This window comes from Dendrobates tinctorius, unplaced genomic scaffold, assembly GCF_039654945.1.
Source record: "Dendrobates tinctorius isolate UK_male_01 unplaced genomic scaffold, ASM3965494v1 ptg000250l, whole genome shotgun sequence".
In the NCBI taxonomy this organism is placed as follows: domain Eukaryota; kingdom Metazoa; phylum Chordata; class Amphibia; order Anura; family Dendrobatidae; genus Dendrobates; species Dendrobates tinctorius.
In genome coordinates, this window is record NW_027361917.1 from 29,853,348 (window position 1) to 29,875,523 (window position 22,176).

Sequence of the window (22,176 nt, forward strand, 5' to 3'; positions counted from 1 at the left end):
GGGCGTTAAATACTTGTTATGGAAAAGGTTGAGATGTACCCCACAGGTGAAAATGTTTGTCAGCCCCATACACTTACTGTATTGCAATTACAAGTCTATGAGACCCACTCCTTTTTAATGGGACATTTTTTGTTAAGAGGCCCTCCTCCATGTTTCTTTCAAGGGGGTATTGGGGTTATTGGGGTGCATATGACTTGGTAGCAGGGTAGGCCTTGCAGTCAATGCATAAGAAAACAGAATGGGAGTACAAAATGAATAATGTGAAGTGGATTTTCCTGTGTCCATCCAGTACCTGGATTCAAAGACATATTGGGGTGCAGATGACTTGGCAGCAGGGCAGGCCTTGCAGTCAATGCATAAGAAAAGAGTATGAGAGTACAAAATGAATATTATGAAGTGGATTTTCCTGTGCCCATCCAGTACCTGGGTTCAAAGGCTTATTGGGGTGCATATCACTTGGTAGCAGGGCAGGCCTTGCAGTCAATGCATAAGAAAACAGAATGGGAGTACAAGGAAGAAGTGGACTTCATAGTATCGAAAAATTCTACCTGCAATACACTAAGTACTACATAAAGAAGAACTGTCGGTCCCAAAAGTACCAGAAACATTTTCAGCTAAGTCAAGACAGGATGAAGAGGGTGATTAGTGTCAAGAATCATCTTCCTCTCATGACCCAGACCTTCGGTCAGCAATCTCAAATTAATCACACCTTACCGTATAACGCAAATTGAACTGAGCGATCTTGTTAGAGATTCGTATATGCCCAAGAGTAAGGCTGAGCTCTTGTGTTCTAGGCTACAGCAGTGGGATCTCCTAGCAGGCGATTTTCAGAATTCTTTGTTCTGCAACCATGATCAAGATCTTGTCCAATAGTTTGTCCAGCAACATCAACAATTTAATAGAAGCTATGAAAATAAGTCATATTCCATGGAGGCTTTTCATTGATTCGTCCAAAACAAGCTTAAAAGTCATCTTGATAATTCGCTACCTTGAATTCCAGTTGGTTACACAGTCCACGTGAAAGAAACCTATGAGAACATGAAACAGCTGTTGAGGTGCTGAAATATGACCAACATTTGTGCCCCCTCTGTGGTGACTTAAAGGTGGTTTCCCTCTTACTTGGTCTCCAGGGTGGATACACAAAGTTCAGCTGCTTTCTATGTGAGTGGGATAATCGTGCGAGAGAATATCACTACAATAAAAGAGAGTGGCCTCTCTGACATTCACTTCAGCCAGGGAGTAAAAATGACCTACACTTCTTGACCCACATAAGATTTTCTTACCAGCATTGCATATCAAGTTGGGTTTAATGAAGAATTTTGTAAAGACAAGGGATAAGAATGCAAAAGCATTCAAGTGTCTCATTGATAAATTTCTAAAGTTGAGTGAAGCAAAGATAAATCAAGGAGTCTTTATTGGAATTCAGAATGGTAAGCTCCTTCAAGATGAGACGTTTCCACATTTGTTACAGGTCAAGGAATAAACTTCATGAATAGCTTCATGGATAGCATTCGCATTAGTGGTATCTCATTTTTTGGGAAACTCAATAGCAGATAATTTTGAAAAGTTGGTGGAAAATCTCCTCAAAGCATATAAGAATCTTGGCTGTAACATGTCTTTAAAGACTAATTTCTGACATTTATATCTAGACTCTTTTCAGCCAAACTGCAGAGCAGTGAAAAATTAGCGAGAGATATTGTGGCTATGGAGAAAAGATATCAAGGAAAATGGAATCCATCAATGCTTGGAGATTACCATTGCTCAGTTGTAAGAGATGGTCTGATACATGAACACAAGAGACAAACAAAAAAGAGTTATCACTGAATGAGGACCAAATTTTGTAGTGTAATTTCTGTAATTGTAATAGAGTTTAGACAATTTTTAGCTATTTAAATTGTTGCTAAGTAGCTTCAAAATTATACGCCTCCTACTACTACTACTAGTAAAAATGCTCTCTCTGGTTCCTAATAATAATAATAATGGCCTCTCTACCTATGTAATAATAAAACTAAAGAATAATATTGAAAGTATGGTGGGCCAATGGACCCACTGTCAGCAATTTCCAGGTGTAATTTTTAGTTACATACCGTATGCAAAATTTCTCAGATGAAAAAAAAGTTGATGGAGATTTCCCAAGCTGCTCCTATCAAACAGTCTGTGAAAAATGGATAGCACACTAATGGAATCCGAGTTCTGTCTGTCTTTTTCACAGACCAATATACTTACATTGGCAAATCTCTATGATTTTATGTGGACTGGTCGATCTGAAAAACAATATTTAACCATACCTATAGACTATGATACATAGTAGCTCTATCCATGGAAACTACGGTTAGAACTCTTAGGCTATGTGACCACGATCAGGAAATTGCAGCGTTTTGGAAACAGAATATTTTTGCTGCATCCAAAATGCTATGTTCTAATCATGTAGTTAAATCCTCATGACTTCATTTAACCATGTGGATTTACTGCACGTAGTGATTGGGTATGGGTGAAACTACGCAGCGGAGGCTAACATCTCCTCTGCAAGATAACTTACATGCTGTGGCTTGTAAACCCACACTACATGTGAGTTTACCTAGCATTAAATAGAAACACAGTGGGCATGGGATTTCTATAAATCCCATCTACTGTGCTTGTAATGTAGAACACAGCGTTTTGGACGCAGTGCAGGTGAGCTATGTCCAAAACGCTGCTCTTCTTGATCGTGAGCATGGTGCCTAATGAGAAAAACTGATGTCTGAATGAGGCCTTGCAATCACATAATTTTACCTAACAGTAACAAAAAAGTGGGTCTGTGTGCTTTCAGATGTCGAGGCGGGAGTTTAGTCCCTGTCTGGCCCTGATAACTAGTTTATGTAATATTGTATGTAAGTAAAACAATTTGTTATAAGTTATATGTATTTTCCCTCATGCAAATATTTTAAATACATACTTAGTATTCACATGACATGTGACCTAGAGTAAACTTTTTTGGAATGTAGTGTTTTCATTGGAAAACAGCCAAAGGAAAAAGCATGAACAGGAGACATCAGTGATTTATATTTCCTCTAAGTAATGATCTTGAATGGAGAATAGTCAAACTAAATCTGCTTTATGAAACAGAGAAGATGTTTAGCTATGCAGAATGTGATCCTATAAGCAATCAACCATTGAAAAATACATTCCATTTATATTTTCCTGCATAACTTTCCTTCTTCACTTTCTCTTTAATATTTATCAGCCAAAATGAAAAAAAAATTCAAGTCACAATAATGTTGAAGAATCTCTTAAAGCAATAAGTTATATGGTCCTTAAGTTTTAATCACAAATTTCAGTGATTACTAGGCAGTAACAGTGAGATGTAAGGAAAGTCGCTCATTTTGTTTTTCTAATGTGTTAAAAATATGCTAAACAGGTAAATTAGCTTTTGATTAAACTCTTAACTTTGAAATATTATTGTCTTTTTAGAAGGACATTGCAGCAAAACATCTTTGACTGCCAAGAGCTCTTCCCCTTTCCTACCCCCTCCCCTTCCCATAGAATCTTATGAGCAGCAACTGTCATCCCCTATGTCAGCTATGAGCAGTGTATGTTCTGAAGACAGATATCAACCCGTGAATTGAGAATATTTAGAATAAAATAATTGGTGGAAAAAGAAGCAGATTTTTCTACTTTATGTGTATTCTTGATTTATATATATACTTATATATATTTACTATATAATTATATAATTGTCTAATTCTGTCTGTCAGTAACAGAAATCCCGCCTCGCTGCCAATCAGTGACAGGCGCAGTCCAGCCTCCCGCGTCGCTGATTGGTAGCCAGGGTCCGGAGGAGAGGAGACTCCTCCGGACCGTGGGTACCATTAATCTGTAAAAAATAAATTTAAAATAAAAAATAGTGAGATACTCACCTTCGGACGGGCCCCGGATTTCCCTTCTCTAACCACGCACCCGGCATTGCGGTCCCATTAATGCTTTGCTCCAAAGACCGCTGATGACGCCGCGCTCTCGCGAGAGTAATGTCACCGTCGGTCCTTCGCGCTAAGGCTTACTGGGACCGGAAGATGCTGGGGCAGGAGTGCGCGTGAGAATCACACATGCGCATAGCGCTATCTGGCGCCATTTTCCTGAAGACACATTTGCAGTGTGTCTTCAGGAAAATGGCGCCGGACTGCGCGGTATGGGCATGCACATACTCCGGCACCAGTGCCACACTCCTCCCGGCTCCCCCAGCAGAACAGGACAGTGCTGAACCACAGGAAAGATGGGTGAGTATAAATGTTTTTTTTTTGTATGTGTGCAGTTTCCTAGGGGACCATGCATACCAGGAAAGAGAGGTGATGGGACCCTGCATAACAGGAAAGTGGGTGAGGGTAACTATGCACACCAGGAAAGGGGGGTGAGGGGGACCATGCATACCAGGAAAGGGGGGTGAGTGGATAGTACATACCAGCAAAGGGGGGTGATGGGACCATGCATACCAGGAAAGGGGGGTGAGGGGTACCATACATACCAGCTAAGGGGGGGTGAGGGGGACCATGCAAACCAGGAAAGGGGGTGAGGGTGACCATACATGCCAGCAAAGGGGGGTGATGGAACCATGCATACCAGGAAAGGGGGGTGAGGGGACCATGCTTACCAGGAAAGAGGGGTGAGAGGACCATGCATACCAGGATTGTGGGGTGAGAGGACCATGCATATCTGGAAAGGGGGGTGAGGGTGACCATACATACCAGCAAAGGGGGGTGACGGGACCATGCATACCAGGAAAGGGGGATGAGGGTGACCATGCATACCAGCAAAGGGGGGGAGGGGGACCATGCATACCAGGAAAGGGGGGGTGAGGGGACCATGCATACCAGGAAATGGGGGTGAGGGTGACCATACATACCAGCAAAGTGGGGTGAGGGGACCATGCATACCAGGAAAGGGGGGTGAGGGGTACCATACATACCAGCAAAGAGGGGGTGAGGGGGACCATGCATACCAGGAAAGGGGGATGAGGGGGACCATGCATACCAGGACAGAGGGGTGAGGGGGACCATCCATACCAGGAAAGGGGGGTGAGGGACCATGTTTACCAGGAAAGAGGGAAGAGAGGACCATGCATTCCAGGATTGGAGGGTGAGGGGGACAATACATATCAGGATTGGGGGGTGAGGGGACCATGCATACCAGGATAGGGGGGTGAGGGGACCATGCATACCAGGATAGGGGGTTGAGGGGTACCATGCATATCACGATTGGGGGGTGCATTATTGCATTATTATTAAATCTTCATAAATGAACTACATACATATTCTAGATTACCCGATGCATGAGAATCGGGCCACCATCTAGTATATATATATATATATATATATATATATACATATATACAGTATATATATAAATAATTTAAACAGTTGCGCTTCAAAGGGAATGTTTCAGTAGGATCAAGTTTCCTAATCCGACTATATGGGAATGTTGGTCATGGTACGGTGAATAAAAAGATACCTTGATATCTGCGATCAGATCTTATTCCAGAGATATCTATGTTTTTCTTATAAGTAAATTAGTTGTTAATATCTTTTGTCTGGACACTGATTGGAAGGAGAATCTGACTCCAGAAATTATTTTAAATGAAAGGAGATGTTACCAGCGTAAGACATGTAACTAATACAGAACAGTACAACTGAACTTTGTCTCCTTACAAAACACACTTGCTGCAGCTCTCATAATGCTGCTTTATTCAGATTTTTATGGAATAAATTCATGGACTTCAGTGCGCTGCGTGACAAATTCACGAACCCAGGTTATGAGAAAAGATTAACTATTTTATTTCCCTACGCGTTTCAAAGTGTATACCACTTCTTCCTCATATATGTCATCCCCTGAGGAAGAAGTGGTATACACTTTGAAACGCGTAGGGAAATAAAATAGTTAATCTTTTCTCATAACCTGGGTTCGTGAATTTGTCAAGCAGCGCACTGAAGTCCATGAATTTATTCCATAAAAATCTGAAGTTCTGGCGGTCACGGAGCTGACCTTTGGACGTACAGCAAGCTGACTACGGATCTTACATGCCTGAACCTCTCCTGGAAAGGGTGAGTGAATTTTCATTTATTCGTTTAATTATAACTCGGGTAAGACCCTATTGCGCTTTCTGTTCCTATAGTTTATTTGCAATGCTGCTTTATTGTAACACTGTCTGCCTGTGAGATGGAAGATGAAACACTGAAAAGAACCTGCAGATGTATCAGCAAGGCCCGAGACACACTACTGTATAACACGGCTGAGTGCTGTGCGATAAAACATCGGATCGCACTCGGCCAAGTTATGCTATGGGTCAGCTTAGATCTGCGACTATTTTCTCTTGCTGATTCAGCATGAGACAACAATGGCAGCATACTGTGATTGGCAACAAGACTCGGATCACTTGCACCCATACAAGTCTATGGGTGAGAGTAAAACATCGCACTGCACTCGGATATCACCCAAGTGCAGTGCAATATACACCAGCGCTGGTAGCAAAGGTGATGGAGAAATTATGTATCCTTTTTAAATACATATATATATATATATACTGTATAAAGGATACATAATTTACCATAATAGATCGAATGGGGCAGCAGTATTGGTGATTAACCATCGCTCCATTGATGTGGGGCTATTCAGAGCCCCTGTTCTCAGGACTGGATTGGGTCCAGGGTTTAGCCACTAGAGATGAGCAAAAACGTTTGCCAATCTCAAATTTGAAGCGAACGTTGCACATTCTAATTTGTGTTCGGATTCCTGAGTGTTTTCCCTAAAAATCGGCAAAATTCGGCCAAATGATCGAGTTCATTAAGAGTTCTTACAGACGTCAGTGCTTCCAGCAGCAGCACAGGCCGAAAAACATTGCACACAAATGCACACTGATGACACATGGATGTCTTCCATGTGTCATCAGTGTGACACGTACCGGCTCCTGGGAATCAGCAGTACTGTTCCCCGGCGCCAGATGCTGAACTGAAGACAGCTCACAATGCTGTCCCCTGCTTGCACTGTGATCAGTGCTAGCAGAGGACAATGTTGAGAGTTGTATTCAACTATTAACATCAATAGCAGGCGGTGGCTGATTATTATTATTATTTATTTATATAGCGCCATTAATTCCATGGTGCTGTACAAGAGAAGGGGGTAACATACAAAATTATAGATATCGTTAACAGTAAACAAATTTACAATGACAGACTGGTACAGAGGGGAGAGGACCCTGTCCTTGTGGACTTACATTCTACGGGATAGTGGGGAAGAGACAGAAGGTCGGGGGTGCAGCAGCTCTGGTGGTGATGAGGCGGCAGCTCAGGCAGTGGTGAGGCGGCAGAATGGTCATTGCAGGCTGTAAGCTTTCCTGAAAAGATGGGTTTTCAGGTTCCATTTTTAGGATCTGAGAGTGGTGGATAATCGGACGCGTTGAGGCATTCCAGAGGATAGGGGATATTCGGGATCTTGGAGGCGGTTGTGTGAGGAACGAATAAGTGTGGAGGAGAGTAGGAGGTCTTGGGAGGATCGAAGATTACGTGAGGGAAGATATTGGGAGATTAGTTCAGAGCTATAGGGAGGGGAAAGGTTGTGAATGGCTTTGTAGGTCAGTGTTAGTAGTTTGAACTAGATTCGTTGGGGAATTGAGAGCCAATGGAGGGATTTGCAGAGGGGGAGACAGGGGAGTAGCGAGGAAAGAGGTGGATTAGTCGGGCAGCAGAATTGAGGACAGACTGGAGTGGTGCAAGAGAGTTAGCAGGGAGCCCACAGAGGAGAGTGTTGCAGTAGTCAAGGCGGGAGATGATGAGGGCATGTACAAGAGTTTTAGTAGATTGAGGACTGAGGAAGGGACGGATTCTGGAAATATTTTTGAGTTGGAGGCGACAGGAGGTGGCAAGAGATTGGACGTGTGGTTTGAAGGACAGGGCAGAGTCGAGAGTTACTCCGAGGCAGCGGATTTCACATGCTGGAGAGAGCGTGATGCCGACGTACGTTACGGTGTAAGTATCCTTCTTCAGGGGGAAGAAGGTCTTGCTATATACCTTTAGTTTTATATGTACCTCTGAACAGAAAACTTCCCTGCCCCCCAAAATCCAGTGCTTTCTTAGCTTTTACTAAACTCTCAGTTTTATATACTATTGATCTGAAGCACTTAAACCTTATGGTAACACTTAGGGAGCTCTGAATATTGGGGTTGCATTACGCCTTTCATTGCTGGGAGCAAATCTGTACAGAGATGATTAGCATGACTAATAGCTGCTTCTTTGCCCCACATGCCCTCTTTGTGGTAGCAGGATACCTATGCTATGATCTAGTGTATTTAGGTCACTGAATGTAATGTGTTTACTCGTCCTTCACTTTTCTGCTCACTGATTTATTATGTGGTGTCTTTTGCATATACTCATATGTTTTGTCATATTTAATGATAAATAAAAATTTTTTTTGTATTTTTGTAAAATAGCACAGACTCTATTTTCTCTGTTTTTATGCTCTGCTACATCTAGAAGTACAAGTAGAGGTAAAAGGAAAACTCTTTGATTTCATAAAAACAAGACCCAACTAAAAATTTTCATTGTCAGATTTGAATTCAGGAGGTCAATATCGTTAAATATACATTTTATTTCATCTGACCTCACATTTATCTACATTAAACTTCAATTGCCATTTTTCAGCCAAAGTTTTCAGTTTACATAAATCACTGTGTAATATTAAATTATCCTTCTCTGTGTTGATCACCTCTGTATGCCCTCTACAAGGTCCTTAATAATTATGTTAAAAAGAAGAGGGCCCAATAATAACCCCTGTGGTGCCTGTTAACTGTGACCCAATCCGAATATGTTCCGTTAATAAATTCTCTCTGTTTCCTTTCACTGAGTCAGTTGTCAATTCATTTTCACATATTTTCCCTTGGTCCCATTTGTTTCATTCTATATACCAACATTTTATGTGATACTGTACAAATCGTCTTTGAAAAGTCCGGAAGGAGAACATCCACAATGTTACCCTGATCCAGTATGGAACTTACCTTCTCATAGAAACTGATCAGGTTCTTTTGACGGGACCTATCCATCATAAATCCATGTGCAAATAATTACATCAAAATCTGAAACCTAACAAAAGCCTTAAAAGACAGTATCAGAACAGTGAATGAATAATGTAGTATATCAGGACACAGAAAGTCATAATCAACAAATTACAAAGCTTCCAAAGCTTGAGAGAATTTTACAAGTGCAACATGAATACATAAATAAAAATCATAATCCAAGGGGACAGAATACGTGTCTGTCTTATGCCTTTTTCAGAAGTGACTGTGCTTCTTGATGGCTGCACATTAGAATACAGTTTGAATAAAATGAGCCATGTAAAACCCAATAATTACTTCAATTTTTATTCCTGTTCCCACATTCAATAACAGTGTCTATTTTATTATGAGTGGATAAAGGAAAGTTCAGTAGGCGCTATATAAAATATTCAACCTTTAAAAACCTCTGTAACTTTAACATTTTTCCAGCTCTAATGAATTTATCAAGCCTAACAAGAGTTTTGGCTTCAGGGTTTTTCACCAATGATTTACTTAACCAACAGAAATTGAATTTCTATACACTTGTATAAATGCATGTTAATTATCAGGAGTGCAGGTTTTGAGCTGCAGCACATCTTAATTAATTTTGAAGAAGCTTGTACCAATATTATATCTTTTGAGCCAATAACAGGCAGTTTTTCTGGCTTTTATTGCCACAAAGCTTGAGAGATCCGTAACAATAGTTTATGACATTTTAATTGAAATGCTGCTGTGTAATGCTTGCCTCTCTGGTGGTTTTACCAAGGAGAATTACCTCTGCAGCATAAAGTGATCTTGAACTTTGCAGCTCTGTTTTCAATAACTGATAGCGTTAGATGAATTTAGTATTAGTTTTATGCTAGCTCATTCTGTAAAAAGCTACTGTTAGATGACACCAGCGAGAAGTATGGTGCGCTTCCTACATAGTCCCAATGATGAAGATCAGCGGAAAGTGTATTTAATGGTAAAGCTCTTTGTGAAAGGTCTTTGCTATGTAATCCAAGAGCAGCATGATGTATGGACAGTGACTCAATCCAACGATGTGTCACTTACTAGACTGCTTGGTGCAGTTTTGATAGAATGACTGTTTTCCCTGCTGTAGATGTTGCAGTGGTCAGAATGCTGAGGACTGTATAACAAGCCCACACCACATTGTCATTGTCAGCTTCCTAAATACATTGTGCATTTTCTAGTCCTGTAGTGATAATCTCCTGCTGATAAAACACTAGTTGTATTGAAATAAAGCAACCAGCCAAGTAAGTGAAACATCCATGTAATCATGCTCTCTGCCTTTATATTATACTGTTCTCAGTCCAAAACCAGCTGAAAGATTCCCTCTTAAACATTAGTCTACTGTTAAATTAGGTTAGGGCTAAGACAATTAGTTGTTTCCATTCAGGTGTCCTCTATTATAGCCTTTATTAAAATGAATAGTTTCTAAATAGTGATGATCAAACACTAAAATGCTGGAGTACTTGGTACTCGTATTGAGCAGGTCAGTCACTCGGACGGGCTCGACTTGAGTACCGAGTATAATGGAAGTCTTTGGGAAGCATTTTTCCAGAACACCCCAACAGGAGGGCTGGGAAGCCAGGAAATTGCTGAAATGCTTGAAAACAGCACTCAAACGGAATGGAAACAGTATGGGGAAGACGCCTGGACACATCTCTGACTCCAAAGTCGCTGCTGGGAATACTTTTGTCAGAGTTTAATGCCATGTTTATGGACTGACAATAAAACATACAAAACCAAAGCTAAAATGGATTTTACAGGAAAAAATGTTAGAAAACATTCCTTCCTGTATAATGACCTGTACAGAAAAAAAGAAAACAAAAAAAGCCTCCTCCACCCTTTAATAGCCGGACCATCTCTCACCGCATTTCCCTATCGCCTATAACTAAAGTAGATGACATAGTAGAGGGGGAAATAAAATTACACCCAACAGTAGTCACAGGTAAATGTATTTTAACATTTTACTTTCTTATCTGGGTATGTGGTGTTTGTGACATGGTCAGACACACCCTGTTTAATTTATGAAGGAGGGACTCCGAAACTCACAGAGCCTATGCAGACAATGCAAGAACTGCCAAAAATTAGAAGGAAGAAGGACTTTGATACACCCTGTATTAGACATAAAGGAGGGCCTCATTCACATTCTGTTAAAACTGTTAGGTAGTGGGACTTCTAGACTCATAAAGCCTATGTACTTAGTGCAAGGGGTGACAAAAAATAAAATGAGACCGCAATACACCCCGGAAGACCAGTAGTCGAGGGTCTCAGAAAACATTTTTTTCCCATTTTTAAGGAGTGGGACTCATAGACTGAAAAGACAACCTACAAGCGAACAAAAGGGTCCTTCATGAACCATCTAGGTGAAATTAATATTTTTATTGAAGCACTTTTGGCGTGATAGCATAATTTGCATGAGCGGCGATGACGCTCATTCCGGCAGCATAACTGCTTCTCTGAAGCAGTGTGTACACTTCTTGCCTTCAGAGGCGAGCACTGTTGGTGACCAGAAGGCATCTTCTGAACTTCAGCTAGTTTTAAAAATTACGGGGGACCCTACACCATTTTTTAAAAATTAATTATTTATTTAATACACACTACATAGCAAGTGCTGACTACAAATCTCATCAGACATGCCTGGTCTCAGTGATCAGAGGGACACTAAGAGACAATAATAAGAGTTGCTTTCAGCACCTGGTGGCTGGGAACAGTGCTAATTGCACTGCTTTTCCCAGGCACCGGTAGGTGACACATGCGTTTTGTCCATGGTACATTTAATAAAAGGAACATGTCTGCGGGTTTTTCACATGGATACATGGTCCGTGTGAAAAACCTGACATATGTTTACCACCACTAAATACCCGGGTTGGGTCAGTGACTTCATCATCCACCACCTCATCTTCCACTTCCGGACTCTGGTTCTCCTGAATGTTGACTTAACGATATCATTTCTTTTCAATTGCTTCTCATCATCATCTACCTCTTAAGACACTATTTGCCATTTCCCATCATCATCTTCTTCTGACCATGGTTTCTCAAATATTTTGGCATCACTACACATGATCTCCTCATTTCCCTCTTGAAACATGCAGGGTGTGAGATCAGAATAAATAAATGGAAGTGTAAAGAGCTCCTCGGAATGTCCAAGTTTGGGATCACTTGTCTCTTAGGACTGAATATGGTGGGAGGAAGGAGAATCATGGTGAGGATTATGTGATCCAGACTCTTGGCAAGTGAGATTGGAATGAGTGGAAGACAGGGTGGTGCGGTGAAACATACTGGAAGCATGATCTGCTATCCAACCGACCACCTGTTCTCTCACCGCATTTCCCTAATGCCTATAACTAAAGTAGATGACATAGTAGAGGGGGAAATAAAATTACACCCAACAGTAGTCACAGGTAAATGTATTTTAACATTTTACTTTCTTATCTGGGTATGTGGTGTTTGTGACATGGTCAGACACACCCTGTTTAATTTATGAAGGAGGGACTCCGAAACTCACAGAGCCTATGCAGACAATGCAAGAACTGCCAAAAATTAGAAGGAAGAAGGACTTTGATACACTCTGTATTAGACGTAAAGGAGGGCCTCATTCACATTTTGTTAAAACTGTTAGGCAGTGGGACTTCTAGACTCATAAAGCCTATGTACTTAGTGCAAGGGGTGACAAAAAATAAAATGAGACCGCAATACACCCCGGAAGACCAGTAGTCGAGGGTCTCAGAAAACATTTTTTTCCCATTTTTAAGGAGTGGGACTCATAGACTGAAAAGACAACCTACAAACAAACAAAAGGGTCCTTCATGAACCATCTAGGTTAAATTAATATTTTTATTGAAGCACTTTTGGCGTGATAGCATAATTTGCATGAGCGGCGATGACGCTCATTCCGGCAGCATAACTGCGTCTCTGAAGCAGTGTGTACACTTCCTGGCTTCAGAGGCGAGCACTGTTGGTGACCAGAAGGCATCTTCTGAACTTCAGCTAGTTTTAAAAATTACGGGGGACCCTACACCATTTTTAAAGAATTAATTATTTATTTAATACACACTACATAGCGAGTGCTGACTACAAATCTCATCAGACATGCCTGGTCTCAGTGATCAGAGGGACACCAAGAGACAATAATAAGAGTTGCTTTCAGCACCTGGTGGCTGGGAACAGTGCTAATTGCACTGCTTTTCCCAGGCACCGGTAGATGACACATGCATTTTGTCCGTGGTACATTTAATAAAAGGGACATGTCTGCGGGTTTTTCACATGGACACATGGTCCGTGTGAAAAACCTGACATGTTCACCACCTCTAAATACCCGGGTTGGGTCAGTGACTTCATCATCCACCACCTCATCTTCCACTTCCGCACTCTGGTTCTCCTGATTTGTTGACTTAACAATATCACTTCTTGGCAATTGCTTCTCATCATCATCTACCTCTTAAGACACTATTTGCCATTTCCCATCATCATCTTCTTCTGACAATGGTTTCTCAAATATTTTGGCATCACTACACATGATCTCCTCATTTCCCTCTTGAAACATGCAGGGTGTGAGATCAGAATAAATAAATGGAAGTGTAAAGAGCTCCTCGGAATGTCCAAGTTTGGGAACACTTGTCTCTTAGGACTGAATATGGTGGGAGGAAGGAGAATCATGGTGAGGATTATGTGATCCAGACTCTTGGCTAGTGAAACTGGAATGAGTGGAAGACAGGGTTGTGCGGTGAAACATACTGGAAGCATGATCTGCTATCCAACCGACCACCTGTTTGCACTGTTGTGGCTTCAAAAGTAGTGTTCCGATTCCCCCTGCAAAAATGGGACAGGAAGATAGGTCTCATGGATGAGCACGTTTGTTATGCTCCCACAGCAGGCACAGTTTTACCTTGCCCTTGGCCTTGGCTTTTGCATGCACCATTAGCAGCTTGTCCACTTCTCTGTCCCTTACCGCATACCTTGCGTATTTTAAATTAAGCATGTAACATATGTCTGCAAACTTTCCGGCATTAATAGGGAAAAGAAAATATGAACCCCTGAAAAGTGGATTTGTTTTTAGATTACCTATAGAAGGACTGTAAAGCAATAAACTCTTCCTATGTGCCTTTAATCCAAAACTATGCGTCCTCCTCCAGCTATCCTTACACTGAATGCAGATAACAACAGATTTACTTGAGAAAGGACAGTATGTAGCCCTGAAAAAGACTGTTGTTTTAATGGTGCAGCAGTGGTATATAAGTACTGCAATAGCAATTAAACATTGCCTATATGCCTGCTCTTCCTCTCAGATCAACTCTCCCTGAACGGCTTCCGGAGGAAAGTGTGCCGAGCATAGCATCACCGGGTCTTATATAAAAAAAGATGACACTATGTGGCCAGTCAATCACAATAATTCCAGTAGCCAACATGGTTATGGCATTACCGTGTATGGCAGGCAATCCCTGCATGTTTATTGGCTGTTTAACGGCCACGAAACATGAAGGGCAGGGACCCGAGCATGGCGCTTGTGCACCCACAATACTCGAATGCTCACTCATCACTATTTATAAGCTATAACAGCAAGCTGAGATTTTCTTCTATGTCAAGGAAAAAATTGCAACGTTTCAAAGCTTCTCCTACCCATTACAATGTTAAAATGTTAAAAACAGCACACGGTTTTCATGCGCTATTCATTATTTTCACTGACCCATACATCTGTATGGGTGATTTTAATCTGTGATTCAGATAATGATGGATATGCATAGTCTCCAAACAAAAAAAATGTACAAAACATGGACATGTGAAACTGCACAGTATTTTATCTTAATTAGCTAGACTTCTATTTTCAGAAAGCCAAGAAGCATAGACTGTTATCTATATGTTGAATTTTGAATTTATGTGTTTCTTTCTGATTTGTGAAGAAAATAGACTTTTGTTCGTGTAAGCCTGTAATGTTGACTTGTATGTTGACAATTTATTGTAACATATTGTGCTCCTATCCTGTATGTCTAGTGATACAGGGTCATGGAACAATGATGTTTGCTGATATGTTGATTACACATTGTCCAGGTCAGCCAGTTTGTTGACTTGCAAAATAGAGGAGGAAAAACCATGCAAATAGATTCCATAATCAAAAAATGTGTGTTGGTTTTATCACTATTCTTCCCCTTTACCTGTGAACACTTGATGAAGGACAGTTGTTAACTATAAGAAGAAGTTATATGCCTCTATAACATGAGACAGATATTCAGGCAAGACATCCAAACAACCTAAGCACTAGAAACTCTTTACAGAACAGCTGCCAAGACATCATAGCTCCATCATGAGGAACACAGATTTGTCATTCTTCATGATGCCAACTTAGAGGACCATGGTCGCAGCTGGAAGAATACAGGTCTGCTCCATTGATCATCAATGAACCATGGATATGTTTGGGCTAGTCAGAATTTAAGCCCACCGGTCTCCTGAGCCTCAAGGATACATTTGTGGGGGCCAAGAATGGAGATGTTTGGAGAAGCCAGGTTTTGACCCTCTGGTCAACTGGCTTTGTACCTCAATGGACTGTCATCTTCCTAAGCCTTTCGTTACCTCCTCTCTGTGCATTCCACAGGTGGGGCAGCCTTGGAAGCTGAAGCCAGGTTGTGACCCTCTGGTCAACTGACTTTGTACATCAGTTGACTGCCATCTTCCTAAGTTTGTCAATACCTCCTCTGTGAGAGCCCTGGAAGCTCTCAAGTCACGGGTGTAATTGTGCACCATCTTGGATATTGTGCTGAGACTGTTCTGCTTGTTATTTGGGTGTTTTGTGGTTCAATAAAATATTGCCACACTATTTTACCCTCACTCTGTGATGTCTAAGTAGCATAATGCAGATGGTGAAAGGAGAGTGTGCTTTCAGTGGGATGATCCCAGGTCCATAGTGTCTCGGCTAGCAGACCAGGCCGCCTGCTGACCCACCCTGTCACCACACTATATCTTTTAAGCATTAGTCCACAGAAAAAAAGATTAGGATTGAGAAAATTATTTGTCTCCTTCTAGATGTCCTCTATTAAAACAATTATTATAAATGGTTTCTAAACTATAACAGAAATCTGAGTAAACACATTACGGTACTAAGAGGATCTGTCTGCTCTCCTGATATGTTTGCTTTAGTAAATACTTGTAATCTTCATCAAATAACAGTTCTGTAGAATCTTTACTTAGAACATAGCGGTGTGCCTTTTGGTAACATTCAGACTTAGGTTATTTCTCTCATGCGTGAAAAAAACATGGATCGACTTTCACCATTGTGGACCACATTTTCCTCATTGCTTGGTCACTGTGTATGTTATTACCAGCAGTGATTTCTTTCATATACCAATAGTATAAATCTTTTCAAAGCTTCTCTTATCCATTACAATGATAAAAACAAACAGCACAGCATCCATCAGCTATCTGTGATTTTCGCAGGCCCATAGACATGTGTGGGTAATTTTAATCCATGACTCAGATCAAAAATGGACAATGATTTTCTTGAAGATACACAATCAACAAAACAAACATGAAAAAAGGAGGCAGGCGCTCCATGTGTCAAACTGGTAGAATAAGGTAGAGGACTGGGAATTTAAGGAAGCTACTCACCTGATAAGGTTGCGCAAATTGCCAAAAGAACACTGCTTGAATCTAGGAAACTGGTGAGGATGTGGCTGCTGCTCCACCTGCCGAACCCGACAAGGTCAGGCATGAATCTTGATAGAAGAGACACCTGAAAGAGGCATCATTGCAAGCTATGCCAAGTGCAGAACAAACATATGACAAGGAGATTGAAGAAAGGGGACTTTGTTGACAACACATTTCGAAGTTGTTCTAACTCCTAGCGTCTTCAGAAGTGATACTTCCTGAGTGGTGTGCACCAGAAATCTGACGTAGGATCATTTGTGGACATCATATTGTACATGGTTAGGCTAGGTTCACATTGTGTTAGGGCATCCGTTTAACGGATGTGCTAACGCTGATGTCATTTTTGACATCGTTAGTGACCTAGCGCTAACGGTATGCATTAACGCATGGTAGCGCTAAGGTGCTATGCATTAGCCCATACAGTTCTATGCACAGTGAACGGGTCTGTTCGCTGTGCGTTACTGCCAACGCACCCGAAAACACTGCATGCAGCGTTCGAGGGTGCGTCATGAATTAACGCATACTTGCTAATGCATGCTGATTTTGGCATGCGTTAGGATGCGCTACATTCATTGCAGGCAATGGCGGCGTTAATGGGTCCGTTACATAGCGTTAGTGCCGCTATGTAACAGATCTGTCAGCGCATTGCCCCCTAACGCAATGTGAACCCAGCCTTATTAGAAGTTGCGGTGACATCATGAGGAACCACTCAAGAATGAAAAAACAAAAACTGGAGGGCACCATCGGTAGATATCTATCAAATAGTTGGGATCTACCAGAAGCTCTCACATCACATGGTCCTCTGGCACTTTGATTGGCATTCTTCACTGGTTGTGTTCAATAAGTATCGCTGGGACTTCTTTCCCACTGTGATCGTATGTATGTAGGGTCGGTGGTGGGGTGCCGAGCTGGGGGGTGATAGGGGGTGGTCCCACTTCTTACCGCGCAGAGATGATAACAGACACGATGAGGCAGATTCTGGGTGCAACAGGTCCAAGTTTATTGCTCACCGTCCGACTGACGGTCCTCGCGGTACACCGCGATATCTCTCTCTGCCCTCCGTGTTCAGGGCCGCTTCAACACCGTATGTTACACAAGGGACGTACTTACACGTCACGTCCCGTCTCACACTGTGACAATCCTGACAGCTCGGTTACTGTGGCCGCCTTAGGCCCGTACACCAACAGCACTTTACTAATCAGTTTCGTCGTAACACATACGGTGTCTTCCACCCAGAGCCTTGTCTCTGCTGCGGTCCTTCCCTGTCAGGACCACCCCCCTGACGTTTCTTCTCCTCAGTCCCCCTGGTCGGATTCTCCTCAGGGCACACAGACTGGCGAAGTCCTCCTGTCACCTGGGCTCCCCCTGGGGACTGGAACCTTCTGGAACCCTCCCTCAGAATTTATAACTTCCCCGGTTCCTTGAAACTGTCACTAACTGTCACCACGCCCCCCATGACCAACGGTTTCTAAAGCCCTAAGCTGCTGTAAAGTCCTTTGCTCACACTCCACCCTGCCATCTAATGGTCATCCCAAGGTACTGCACGTCCACTACACTTTTCTAGTTGTTTCCCCACTGTAATCACTGTCTCCTACCTACACTGTGCAAACCTATCTTTCTTCACTCTGACTAGTCCGTCCGTCCGTCAGGTCACCTTCCCTACATGTACAGCAATGATGGTTTTTTTATCAGTAGTTGTCTGCTAAGACATTTATTTCTACCTGCACTATTTCTTACATCCTTTATTTATAGGACCTTTTTCCTGTGTGCTATTATTGCCATCTCCTCACTATGAGGACAATCTCTACATGATCTCTTTATGATGATATCTGAGAGTTGCATCATGGATGGTGCAAGTAACTTGCTACTACTGATGCAACTTTTATTTTAGTGTATGTGCACCTTTTATTATTGGGGTTGTTTTTTCATTGGACATTGTTATTGGTCTGTGTTATCATCATCAACAGGACACACACTTGTCCTCTTGTTAATGTATATCTGGGGTTGTGTTTTTTGATATACAGCCTCTATCACCCTAAATCTGTATTAGGGGTTAATCAAATTGCATAGCGACCGAGGCTCATTACAGGATATAATTTGCTCCAAATTGGCTGCTTTATTGCTGTCATCTTCATTTATGCATGTATTGACTGTTTAACTTTTAGTGTGATTTTTGTCTTGTTGCGCCTATATATTAAGGAGTGAATACAAAAATTGTTTGGCTTGTCTCCAGTCACCCCTGTCAGGTGCCAAAACTACTATTTACATAAATGCCACAATTTGCCTTCAAGTCTGCGGGGTGGCAGCCTCTTTCACTGAGCATTATTGTTTTTAAATGTTTTTAAATTTTATTACTCTGTATACTCTAATAAAGATTTGTATTTTTGTATTATATATACTATTTTATTGGTGATCTCCATTTCAGCATGTCTCTTGTTTGTACTGTATGTGTATCATGAGGAACCACAGCGCCAAGTGATTCTTGGTGTTGTCACATCCCCGAAACCTGTAACAGGCATGCACAATATGATGTCCACACGACACGGGATCCTACATCAGAGGTCCGGTACACACCACTAGAGAAGGATCACTTTTGAAGACGCCAGGAGTTAGAACAACTCTGAAACGCATTGTCAATCTCAATCTCTTGGTCACCTGTTTAGTCTCAACTTGGTAGCTCTTGCAATTCCATGTCTTTGAGCTGTCTCTTCTAATAATAAACACTCATATGACAAAGGGAATGGCAACGCTCAGTTGTTAATTTATCCATAAATGTTCCAGAAGCAATAATGGGAGAATGGCACAAAACAAAATTATAAACCAGCATTATCCAATAGTGTTAATTTATGGTGAATACGAGTATTTATTAAAACCGATTTGTAAGGAGTGGAGAAGAGGGGTTTCCAAAGGGATTCTATGATTTTATGTATTTATTTGTAAAATAAGCATTTTATCCCCTTACATGATATGGAGTTGCAATACACTGACAAGCTGAAAATAGTTTGCAACTAAAATGGCCAATACCATACCCTTTTCCCCATAATATTCTTATTTAAAATGGACATACCGTAATTGATTGACGACTGCTGCTAAATGTGCATTTACATTGCTAGATTATTTTGAATGCTCATTCATAATAAACAGGCTGCCAATCACCCAATGAATGAGCAAAACACTTGTTTGTTGGGTGAATTCTTTATTAAATAGTGTTAAAAATTATTGTACTAGGTGTCGCATCATGCTGGTGCTGTCAAGAACAATTTCAATTTATGTGCACTGAACATTCTATTACAGATCGTTCCATGCACCTTGGCAGTGCAGTCTGCCTCTCTAAACTGGCTATTAAATGGTCGCTGATCAAAAAACAAATTGTTTATCAGCGGTCATTAAATGGAATCTGTCAGCTGATTTTTGCTATGTGATCTGTGGACAGCATGTTGTATGGTTTAAAACACAGAATTCTGCTATGTGTCAGTTATCAGACTGTGTGCTGTTGCTGTGTGGCGCCCCTGAGGCTCAGTCGCCACAGAGGTACTGCACCTCCTCCTGAGGTGTGGTGCCCCACCATCCAGGTAAGTTGGAGGCTCCTGACCACGCTCCAACATCTGCACCCCACACAACACAGTAGTTCAGCAAAGCCACATTGCGGCTCTTTGCTTGGAGAGTAGCAGAGCACCTTTGGTGGCTCCCTGCTTGGAACACGAAACGTGCTGGGAGGCGGGTGGAGTTGAGAATACATAAAAGAGCGGGGAGGTTTAGGATTACAGGTCAGTCAGACAGGGAGTCTGAGAGAGGAAGCCACTCGGAGAGGAGTGGGGATCCCTGGAAGAGGGATGGAGGAAGGAGTGCTGTAGCTGTCTCAGTGATCTGAGCCAGCTGGCACGGGAAAGAAAAGAAGGAGAAAGACATTGAACTGAAACCTGATCTTCCATAAGAGAGACAGATTAGTACAGAACAAAGGAGTAAAAGGGAGCAGAGAGGATGTGGGTTAGGAGAGAACCCTGCCTAGAAGTTCTAAGCGCAAGGCCGGTGCCCGGTCCCCGAGGTTGTATGGACACTAATGGTTCTGCAGAAGACATTGGTGGAGTAGTGGGCTGTAAATGCACTACTCCCATCTAAGACTTGGGGGCACAACAGCAACTTGGATAGAGAGCTGGGACTCAGGAGTAAGGAGTCCCCAAAGCAGGCTACAGCTGTCTGCCGTACAAGTAGAGTTATTGGGAACATCTGACAGGAGGCACTCCAGTGTAACGCAGTACTAGGAGTACTTCACACTTAAAGGCGCTATAGAGGAGACGTTCAAAAAGGTACATGTTGGCGGAGCGTTGGAAGGGAGCATTCCATCTTGTCTGGAGGTTGACTGAGTTCTTGACCCGGAGGACACGACACGGAGGCAGGTACCTGTGTATATTACAGACTGTGAGTAAAGCTTTGGAACTACAATCCCTGGTGTCCTCCATTCATTCTCGCGCCAACGCACCCAGCACCGCTACATCTGGGTACCAGCTTCTACACCGCTTGTGCCTCTCCTCTAATTCCACATCTACACTGCCCTGGGACTACAGCTCCACCTGTGGGGAGCTTCACCATCTTGGCTGCAACACACCACCAGTCCCAGAGAATCTGCATGCAGCGTTGGCCTAACACCTCACTTGCCGAGCACCACAGGTGGCGCCATGAACTATTCATCTAACTACATTCCATCACCATTTCAATTCCCCCCCATTAATTGGGTGCCGAGGGCCACGGTCCGGGTCACCGCTGCTGTGACACATCCCGCCGACACGGGCCCGGTACCGAGTACCCCACGACCCTGGGAGGGCGACCCAGTTGATCTTGCCATTTCCATGGTAGATGTTGAAGCACTCTGCACACCACACCAGGGATGACTTTCATCTTAGGACCACAGTATGCGAGCACTGCATGCACCATGTGCCCTCTCTCTGTTTGATTCACTTTTAACTCTGAGGTGCGACAGGAAAAACCTCCCTCTTTTTGTTTCCCCACATGTACACTTTCCTATAGATGCCTTATAACTAAGGCTGAAATGCGTTGGAAGGAACGATAATTTTTTGGCGGGTCTATAAAAAAGTACAACACTTGGGTACTACTGTCACGTCCACCATGTCTGTTTTGCCTCATGAACCCCTGAAGCGGTGTGCACGCGCACCTTGTGTCTGCTATCCTGCTTGTTCCCTAGAGCAGTGTGTACACTCACCTCATGTCTGCTGAGCTGCAACATGCCTGCGTTTCTGCTTTGCCTTCTGTGATCTTCTCGTCATGTCTAGAATCCCTGATCATGTGACGTTTCCTAGGATCCTGCACTGTCTGGTTCTGCAATCATCTCGTCATGTCTGAAACTGTGATCATGTGACCTTTTCTAGGATCCTGCACTGCCTGGTTCTGCAATCATCTCGTCATGTCTAGAATCCCTGATTATGTGTCCTTCCTAGGATCCTGCACTGTCTGCTTCGGTGATC